We start from the raw sequence: 10254 nt of genomic DNA on the forward strand, positions 1-10254 counted from the left end.
CATTTTGCGTGTAAGCTTATGCAGTGTAATATAATAATTTCACACTGGTTTTGGAGGTACATATAATGTCCGAGGAAAATATCAAGCCTGAGGAGCTAATGTTTGTTGTAAAATAGGGAGATTCGTAGTATATCCAGTAGTCGGCTAGGCTACTGTTACCGCCGCCATGTTGAATGTACTACATCCTTTGCACCACGAGTAATCAGTTCAACAAGTAGAAAAGAGCACGCGCGCACATAGTGCCTCACAGGGCTTGCTTCCTTTGTCGCAGAGCGCACACGAGCGACCATGGCGGCCCTGGGACGAGCCGGCCTGTTGCTGCTGGCCAGCGCGGTGGTGGTGGGCTGCGGCCAGGCCAGCGGCACTGACGACGGTGCCGCGCCCATCGGAGTGGGGCCTGCGGGGGCCGAGCGCCAGCACCGCGGATTCCAGCAGCTGCGCCTCTCGACGGCGCGGGGCTTCGGCAAGCGCGGCGCGCTGCCCCTATAGCCGCCCTGCTCGGACACCACGTGGCCCTGCACCGGCTGCCCGCTGCGCAGCAGCCCCTGTAAGACTCGCCTTTAGTTCGGCCGCTGTCGCCTCGGGTCCTGTGAGGCGAAATGAGCAGAAGCTCGAGTCACGGACGTCGAGATTGGAGCGCCCTGCAGACAGACAAGTTCGCTCGCCTACATGTCTTTTAGCTCTCGACAAGATTCCAAGAGCCAGCCATTGTGCTTCGAGAGCGCTCATTTCTGTCAGGCCTTCTTTCATACTGATTGAATTTCTGCAGCCACAAACTGTTCATGGCGGTTCCGATGCCTGTCGAACCCTGCCGCCCCGTATTGCGTTAAGGCGGCGGAAAAGCGGTGAAGAACACTACTCGGGGCACCGGAGTCTCACATGAGTATCGGTCCCAGCGGCCTCCGACTGCAACCTACGGCTATACTCTCGCGGCGCACACGCGAGCCAAAAATGTCTCAGCCGGCCACTGAGTTGTGACAAGCGGTGAGGATCGATACAGCTAGCCCTCAGGGCGGACATATTATGCCAGTTCTGCTCCAACCCGACAACAAAGATGGACATGTAGCAAGTTGGCGTTCATGCGACATGTGCTTGAGGCGGAACTGAGAATGCGCAGGAAAAGCAACTGACATGTGCTTTATTTGCGTTCGCTCGGTGTTTACAGGGACACCTACAACATCGCTGTAAAATGGTACACCTTTTTGCGAAGCAAGAATGGGCTTTCTGCTGAGCGCAAAGACGGCAGCACGTAGACATTGCAAGCCAAGGAAGGAAATGCTTGGAGTACGCGGGAAATGACTGATTCAGTATCCGCAAAAGTTTCATGTGAGCAACTCGCGTAACTAACGAGAATTCTGTAATGCAAATGAAGAAAGCCATGCAATGCAAAATGCTTCTCTGTCAGACTCGTGTAAATCTCGTAGCAGTGAACGCGGGTTTGATTTATTGAATATCATAAAGGTAGGAATAAGAAAAAAAAAGGCAAATCTCGTATTCCCGTACATCATACAGACCTCGATGACTCACATAAACAGGGGACATAACTCACTAGCAGTTCGAATAGAGTGATCGAGACATCGCTTACCGAGGTGAAATCATTCTTAGACATGAAAAACTGACCAGCTTGAAAGGCAGGGTAGAATAGCCGTCCACTCTAAGCTAGTTTTATTTCTTCAAGCTCAATCAATGAATTCAACAGCATTTCACTCTGCCGCGTCGGACCGCACTCGGTTTGGTTCGAATGCAATCTTTCAGAGAATAGAATGCAGGAACGAATCTTCATTCGGGCCCGAATAATTCATACCCGGATATTTGAAATTATTGGCTGTATCGAAAACATTATCCCCTTGAAAATCTCGTGTAAAGGTATAGGAAAGTCGCGCATATGTAACTCTAATTTCTCCGGTAGTTCGATATATCGAACGGCGCACCATCCCCATCCGAGTGGCGCTTCTCCTAAAGACAATCTTCGATCATTTTTTTCGCTCGTGGGAATGAATCGGCTGCACGTTCTTGGGCACGTGCTGACAGCTGTGAAAGTGTGTGCCGAGGTGAAATGAGGGAGGAGGGTAGAGGGTGGCTTTCGGTCTCTTGTACTCCTTTTCAATGCCTGTTCACGTCCGTGCGGTGAAGGCATCCTAAGTAATGCCTAGCAGCGGCTCTCGCCTTGCGTGCTTCCCTGTCTTCGCTGACGAATGCGCTGCGGAATCCAAACGCACCTTGAGCTTAACGAACGATTATTCTATATACTGTGTACCGGTAACAGGATTAGACATCTTGTACGCAGTTCCAAACAACTGTCCGCTGCAGGTGCGCTGCCAGTACACCGGTGGGCAGCGCGTCACTGCAACGAGCGCTTTACTAGCGTTGGTGCAATGTACTCTTGCTTCTAGTCTGCAGATCAGCTTATCCATTGCCATGTTTTAAATATCGAAGTATGGATACACCGAAATATTTTGCGATCCCCTTCGAGATCGATTGAGCAGAGTTACACTGTATAAAAATTGAGTTTCAATTCGTTGCAGACATTTTTTGACATCAACTCTTTTCGCTAGTTTCAAGACTAGACAACGACGGTTGGGATAGCAAACTTTTCAAACTGTTTTGTGCACAGAGTACACGTCAATCGGGCAAAGTGTCAGCGTTATACAGCACTTGCGACTTGATAGGTTTCGTCGCAAATTCTGGTCCTTATTTTCTCAATAAAAGAAATCTATCAAGCGTCTTTGTGGACGTCACTCTCTGACCATACAAAACGACGCCGCCTTTAGTTGTTGTCGTGCTTGTGGTGCTACATTGCCACGGATTATAACCAACTCACTTATTTTGCCACCCGGATTCAGAATGCGCTTCAAGAAAAATATTACAGTGGTGCATGCAGACAAATGAATATTACGTTAATTTCGCCTACTTCTGACTCCATATTGCTGCTCACCCACAACTTGTTGCCCACAGAATGAAGAAAGGCTTTCGTAACATGAAGATCTCAACGGCCAGGGGATTCGGAAAGCGCGCTGACCCCGACACTACGTTTTTGCTGGACAACGACGACTTCGATCCAATGGATTACAAGTAAGAACGACTAATGTGGTCAGCGTGGCAGTGTGGGACCCTTAAAGCTTGATATGTACAAGAAATATAAATAGGTGTTTTTCTCCCGACAGTCTACTCGAGTAACAGAGTGAGCACCAGTTTTGCGCAAATTTTCGCCTTCTTGATATCTAGCTTACCCGCAAAGCTACATTTACTGCAACAGTGCACGCTTTACACGCAGCTGTGAATATTCAAGGCAGCACGAGCGGTCCCGAATCTGGTGCTATATCAGAGGTTGTTTATCTGGGTTCCCGATAGTGTCAGTGCTCGGCAGAGCGGATGCCCTCTTTAATTTTGCTAGGACGCAATGTTGTACCGACCAGTTAACGTTACTGTGTAGAGCATGGTCTCAGTGCCGCAGGCACATCACTCTCGGGCTTTTAATATGCGTGTGGTTTCATTTTCAACAGGCGGGAAAACTTTCTCGGCACCTCTTAAAATATTTTCTGATAATATGTTCAGGAGGCAACAAGGTAAAGAACGGAAAAGAAAATCGGCGCTTCCTAGACTTTATTTAGTTTCGGTGGTTCTTAGAAAATAGAAAGTTTAACGGGGTGTTGAAAGCAAACCGCTGTGCCGAGTTCTTAACTCATCTCGACTCACGCACGGCGTGGAACGTTTATTGCCAGATATGGCGAAACCTGCAGTAATCACCAGTGTATCTAACGAGGGCTGTCGAAAGTCAAATATCCATAAGGAGTTTGGGGCCCTGACCAAGCTTACGTCGTAGCTTGTCGTAGTCATTGTCACATTCAGTCTTTGTCCTTGCCTTGAGTCCTTTCACAAAGAGATCCAAATATACGCTCCACCTTCCTTTCTTTTTTTCTTTCGTTCTTCCTTTCTTTTTTTCTTTTTTCTTTCTTTTTCCTTTCTTTCTTTTTTTCTTTCGTTCTTCCTTTCTTTATTTATTTCTTTCTTTTTTCCTTCTTTCTGTCTTCCCTTCTTTATTACTTTCTTTTTCTCTCCCTCTCTCTGCTAGAGCGTGCAACAGTGACTGTGCCGGTGCACACAAGCAACCGCCGCAGCCACAAGCTCGTGAATCGAAGTCAGGCGCAAGTACCGTGAAATCTTCGCACGTGTCACCTTTTCTCTGCGGCTCAAGAAAAAAAAAGGCTGAAATTATATTATGAAAACATTATGCTCGGAATGGCATTACTTGTGCTTACTGTCACGCAGAAATACGAAATTTAATTATAAGACATTTACGCAGGGCATATATGCCCTTCGCCGAAATAGCTGTTTGTCCGTACCTCTGCGAGCCAAAAGCCACTGCCACAAAAACGTTTCCTTGATATCAGTTTAAACAGGCACCATAGTAATTAATGGCGCTGTGAAATGATAATGAAAACTATTTTTCAGGGAAGGAAAATATTTTCTCATTTCTAGGAGGGCATATTAACCACGCCGTGAGGATAGGAGGAAGTGAAGAATCACAAAAGACGCATACACCCGTGGTGGAGGGCTCCGGCAAGATTTCGACCACCTGGGTTTATTTAATGGTGCTACGAGCACTGTCATTTTGTAGATTTGTCAGAAATATTGCAAACGGAGCTAGACAACCACAGCACAAATTGTAAAGACAGCCCGCGAGTCCTGGCCTTCCAACTCTAATAAGCAGGTCGGCTCGCTAATATTCAGCGTTATCTCAAAATGTAGCATTTCTCCACAATATAGAAACAAAAAAGAATAGGGGCACAATGAGAGGTTGCTATCGAATTGTGTCGTCTCTTACCGTATTATTCATCATTGTAACTTTCCATCTAAATTCGTGCCTATTTTCGAACTGGGACACAGGTTACCCGAAAATTCGACGAAAACATCAAACCTTGAGGGCGGAAACGTTCACCATCCCACCTTGTGGCTCGGCAGCCGGATAGCATTTACTTATGAACGTCCTTGCCAGACGGCACACGATTGCCAGTGTGTAGAAAAGTTGCACTCCCAAGAAACTGATTTTCTCAGTAGCGTATAGACAACAGCAGTTAAAAGGGCACCCCAGACATTCAGAAACTACCCCTTGTTCACAAACATTCCTTATAGTTATCGTTTGACTCCTTCTGTTTATTGCAGCCTCGGCGCGTTTCAGAGAGAAGCCTAGTACTCATTCGTGTCTTTTTCCTTGTTTTATTACTATCAAAAGAAGCTCTCCTTAAAGTATCTCGACCTTACTTGATTCCTTCCTTGTTCCCAAAAACGGCAGTCGATGATTGCCTCTTCTTGAGGATGGTCGATTTCATGGCAAGCAGTAAAGAAATGGTGAGTGCTGACGCGCAAACTTATCAATTTCAGGACAGATTTGCTACCTGTCTCGAGCATTTGCTTTCACACTGGCTCGCACTTCACGAGATACCGGTGCGCTTGTCTGCGTGTCTTCAGATGGTAGTATGGGGCTCCTTGCCGAAACATGACAGGACGCGGGCGTACTAATAAGGCATTCTTTGAATTTACATGCACGCTGTAATTAGGCGCGCTTGATGTGAGGCAACAAGATGTTTAGAAGGATTCGCTCTTCTTATTTTGTCCAGGAGTAAAAGGGACATCCGAAGGATCAGCTTATCTACGGCCAGAGGATTCGGCAAGAGATTAAGCTCCGGCTCATCTGACGAGTCCTACCAACCTGCTGCGTAAGCGACGCTCGAGTTTCCGGCGTTTATTGTGTAACATTAAAATATTTTTTTGAATAACCACCTTGTATTCTTTAAAGAAATTTAAATTATTGTACAACCGTCACTTCTAAGCACAGCATTTATTTAAATGGCAGGTATGCAAAAAATTCAAACCACACCAGCCTGAAATGTAATCCATATTCTAAAATAATGAGAATGTCAACTGCTGTGTTCACCCTAGCAAATGCTGAGAACGCATTTTGGAAATTCAGAATTCCTACTCGCACAGTGCCACAAAGCTACACTTTAGCACCAAATCTCTGCCTTTTAAAGGAACGCAGACACAAACTTTCGAACGCAAGCAAACGGTGTATTTGCTTCATGGACGTAACGAGATGCCTTCTAGCAAGTTTCACTCGAAGGCATTGAGTCGCACATACAAAAAATTTAATGGGATTTTGAATGTTGTCCGAGGAGCCGCTTGGCATTTCCAGCCCATCTTGTGACGCCAAGGTGCACTTGCCCCATTTATTGGGACGTCACCGAGCACATTGGTTCACAGGAACAGCCAGTGCTTGCGGGCAAAGGCAACGTCACCACAAATGTGGTAGTCCAGGTTAGCCGCTCAACCGTGAGCACTGGCACCGACCGAGACCATAACTTCCGGTATAAAATCGTGTGTAATTCATTGTTCACGCTTCGCAATGATGTTCTGTGCTCATACTCATGATCACTAGACCCCTAGACCTCTTTCGGTTCGAAAAAACGGACACCTTAAAACTTTGTGTCTGCACCCCTTTAACCTTTAACTTGTGCCCAACGACACAGTAAAAAAGTGCTACACAGGATAATTCACCGACGTGGCGCACCTCATACACAAAATTAGCGATGAAATTTGAAGTACGACATCAGGTGACGTGTTTGTGTATCTCTCTTTGCCTGTCGCCTGCGCACGAAGGTGCCAAGGTGAAACGTGTGAAAATCAACAGATCTCGGGAGGCTTCGTGCGCAAAAATGAGGTTCATGTGCTTTCGTGATGCGCGTCTCGCAGGCAGCCAGCCGCCACTTGGCTAGCAGAGGAGGTGGCCAAGGCAGACTTGAATGGTGAGTGTCCCAGAGATTCTTCACCAAACTTTGTTTGGTAAATTGTATGGTATAAATATAAACGAAATGAAATGAAACTACTTACCGCGTCACATTCCAAATAAAAACAGCAGTATCGTACCGCGAACAGCGACAAAAATAAAAGAAAAGCTGGCCGTTGAGCTGAAGTTCTTGCACGCAAGCCTATATAGCAACGTGTATTCGGGGCCCTTCGTTTTTCGGTTTATTTTTCCCAGAATTTAGGGGGTAAAACTCGGGGGATATTTTTCGAGCTCAAAAAGAGAGGTGTTCTATTCTTGCCCAAAGACTAATTGCGGCAAAATGTGAATACGTCCCAGGCAGGAGAGCGACCAATGCCTCGTATGGAACCTCATTTAGCAAAGCTTGGGAAATCGCTCCAAATCTTACATTGGCGTTATAGATAAAGCCCGATGGGTAGTACCAGCATTAAAAGACGCTTCGGGTTGCTTATAGTCCACAACGACACGGAAACAAACCTGGGGTTCAGTGTGGCAGGCGCTGGCGCCAGGCGAGGTTTTATTCAATCGGCTACGAACTCAGGGACTGCCGTAATACCGCGGTTCATCCGAAGGGAGCCCTTGAGAAAGGCTGCTGCTGGGAGCTGCACGAGATGCAAGCGCAGCAGCCAGCTTTTCATCAGACGTGGGCTCCGAACCACGACGGTAAGCTTTTTTGCTCTGGTTTCTTACTGATATGAATAATACTTGTTTGCCTCAGAACCGCGGCTAATATTTAGAGAACCTGAAATGCTATTAAAACTCAAACTTAAAGGTCTTCCATTCATCTATAATCCCTCCGAAAAATTACCAGTGCCGTTAGCCTATTATATGGCGGGTGTCACGAATCGCGACATGCAAACGTTTACCATGTATTGATTTACGCATGGAGCTCTGACGCAGGTTTCGGTGTCAATATGTTCCCGGTAGGCAGTGCTTTGTAAATATATGAATGGAACCACTGCGACGATGTTGAGTGCAGGAAAACGAGGCACGCAATCACGAGCGTTAATCAGTGCTCAAATGCAGTTGGAGATAAGAGTTAATGAAGAATACCTAAATAATCTGCGATTCGCTGATGACAATATCTTAGTAATTCACTCGGGTGATGAACTGCAAGGCGTGATCAATGACTTAGACAGGCAGAGGAGAACGGTAGGACTGAAATTTAACATGCAGAACGCCAAAGTAATGCTCAGAAGCCTAGAAAGGGAACAGCAGTTCACCATTGGCAGCGAGGTGCTGGAAGTGGTAAAGGAATACTTGGGACAGGTAGCGACCGCTGATCTAGTTCATTAGATAGAACTAGGAGGCTAAGAATGGGGTGGAGCGCATATGGCAGGTTCTCTCGGATCATGAATGGCATTTTGCCCAATATCCCTCAAAATAAAAGTGTACAACAGCTGTATCTTATCGGTACTCACATACGGGGCAGAAACGTAGGGGATAACGAAAAGGGTTCAGCTTAAGTTAAGGACAACGCAGCGAGCCATGCAAAGAAAAATGATAGGTGTAAAGTTAAGGGACCGGAAGCGGGCAGAGTGGCTGGGGGAACAAAAGCGGGGTAATGACATCCTAATCGAAAAAAAGGGGACGAAATGGGCGAATGAAAGATAACCGCTGGTCCTTAAACGTAACGGAGTGGATTGCAAGAGAAGGCAAGCGTAGCAGGTGGCGGCAGAAGGTTAGGTGGGCGGATGAGATTAAGAAGCTTGGCCGCAGCTGGCACAGGACAGAGTTAATTGGAGAGACATGGAAGTGGCCTTTGTCCTGCAGTGGGCGTAGTCAGGCTGGTGATGATGATGACGACGAAGATGATGATGATGATGATTTCCGAAAGAATAAGACAATGTTTGATTTAGAAAATGTTGTTTACATTTGATTCGTCGTAGCATGTGGTGTGTTTAGATGCCCTAAACACACGTTTCTGGTGAATAGCCAGTTGATTTCTAGTTTGTCGCTATCTTGCGGTATTCGGCACTTGCTCCAATTTTTCTATTCGAGGAAATATACTGAAACATTGTGTTCGAGAATTCCTGCCTTTCATCCGCCGCATTATGGGTACTAGAAGTAAGCTGTTAACGGGCCGGTCAGCTCAGGACGCGTGTTGCGCCAGATGACAGGGTTGCAGTTATTGCCCTGTAACCACAGCGAAGGCTACAGCCCAGAGTGCATGGGAGTTTTACTTGGGGACCATAATGTGTGCAGCTGCAGCACTAGTGGGGACGTAAACGACTGCGAGAAATGCCGCTGGTGGTCCGAGCTTGTTCTTTGCAGCAGTGGAAGAGCTCATATTGCTTCTGTAACGTGAAATTGACTGCACTGCAATCGCCAAATCAATTTCCGCTGCTGCAAGTGCAACCACCTCATTTAAGTCTCTCTCTCGCTCCTTCAAGAAAATTATGATTGTTACTAAGATGAGCTAAGGCTGAATATCGCGAATGCTGATTTCTTGTAACACATTTACAAACTTAGTTTTTCAGTGTGGGTCCACTAGCTCGCATATTGCAGTAAGTGTATATTTTTATTGTTTAGCCACTTTGTCGTTAAAGACTTTTCTCGTTTGACCGGTTTCTCACGCTGTTTCTTTTTTTTTGCGTTTTCAGATGACGGCGCTGTGTATCAGGACACCTTCTAGACACTACTTAAAAACATGATCGACACGTTCCAGCTGCGGGCATCGATTGTTCCTTTCTCGCCAGGCCTATAGGGCAAAGCTGTACATACGCAAAATAAATGGTCGCATAAATGCACTGAATGCTGCGGGAAGACGGCCGCCAGAATAATCTGCGCAGTTCTGAACACTACATGCTGTAGAGTTCACAGCCCACAACAGTTCTGTACAATCCTTAATTTCAAATAAATATATACAACTTGTTATCTGAACCATCTGTGTTGAAATTTGAACGCATTAAATGATGTCTGCCGGATTGACATTTCGAAGCTCCATATTCTTCCTAGTTCCTTTTCTTGGTTGCTTTCTGCCTACACTGAGCGAAACTCTGTGAAGGTTAAATTTGGAAATAAAAACGCAGCGGTGGCTCATTCCGACACGACTGGAAGTTTTAAAACTCATTAAAAAAGCGCCATTTAATCTGCCGTGAAACGTCGGGATTGTGCTGAATCACTATTGCGTCGGAACCCGCACGTAAATAACAACCTAATTTTGCCGCCTTCAAGGCAGGTAAACCGAAAACCTCAGTAAAGCAGCTCTGTGCGGCTGGATGATGTTGACCGGTCCTAAATTAAATATCAATGTACGACACAAATAGTCTGGAAGTGCCGGAGTTCACAATTTATTCGCGTCAGGAGGCAACAGAGTCTCCACAATTTCCAAATTTGAACAAAGTGTCGGAGGCCGCCTAAGCTCCCTCGAGAGCTGCGGCAGTTCTTTGTTATATTTGTTTATGGGGGTTCAACGTCCCAAAGCGACT

The 10254-nt window shown here is 46.2% G+C and overlaps 1 pseudogene across 1 annotated transcript; it reads left to right on the forward strand.

The window, feature by feature from the left end:
• Positions 1 to 276: 276 nt before the first annotated feature.
• LOC144132696 (uncharacterized) lies at positions 277 to 9698 on the forward strand (annotated as a pseudogene). Its single transcript, XR_013314911.1, has 5 exons — positions 277 to 547; positions 2956 to 3072; positions 5619 to 5717; positions 6751 to 6803; positions 9427 to 9698. The product of XR_013314911.1 is annotated as an uncharacterized LOC144132696 (transcript).
• Positions 9699 to 10254: the final 556 nt, after the last annotated feature.

The sequence above is a fragment of the Amblyomma americanum genome, chromosome 1 (assembly GCF_052857255.1).
Source record: "Amblyomma americanum isolate KBUSLIRL-KWMA chromosome 1, ASM5285725v1, whole genome shotgun sequence".
Lineage (NCBI taxonomy): Eukaryota > Metazoa > Arthropoda > Arachnida > Ixodida > Ixodidae > Amblyomma > Amblyomma americanum.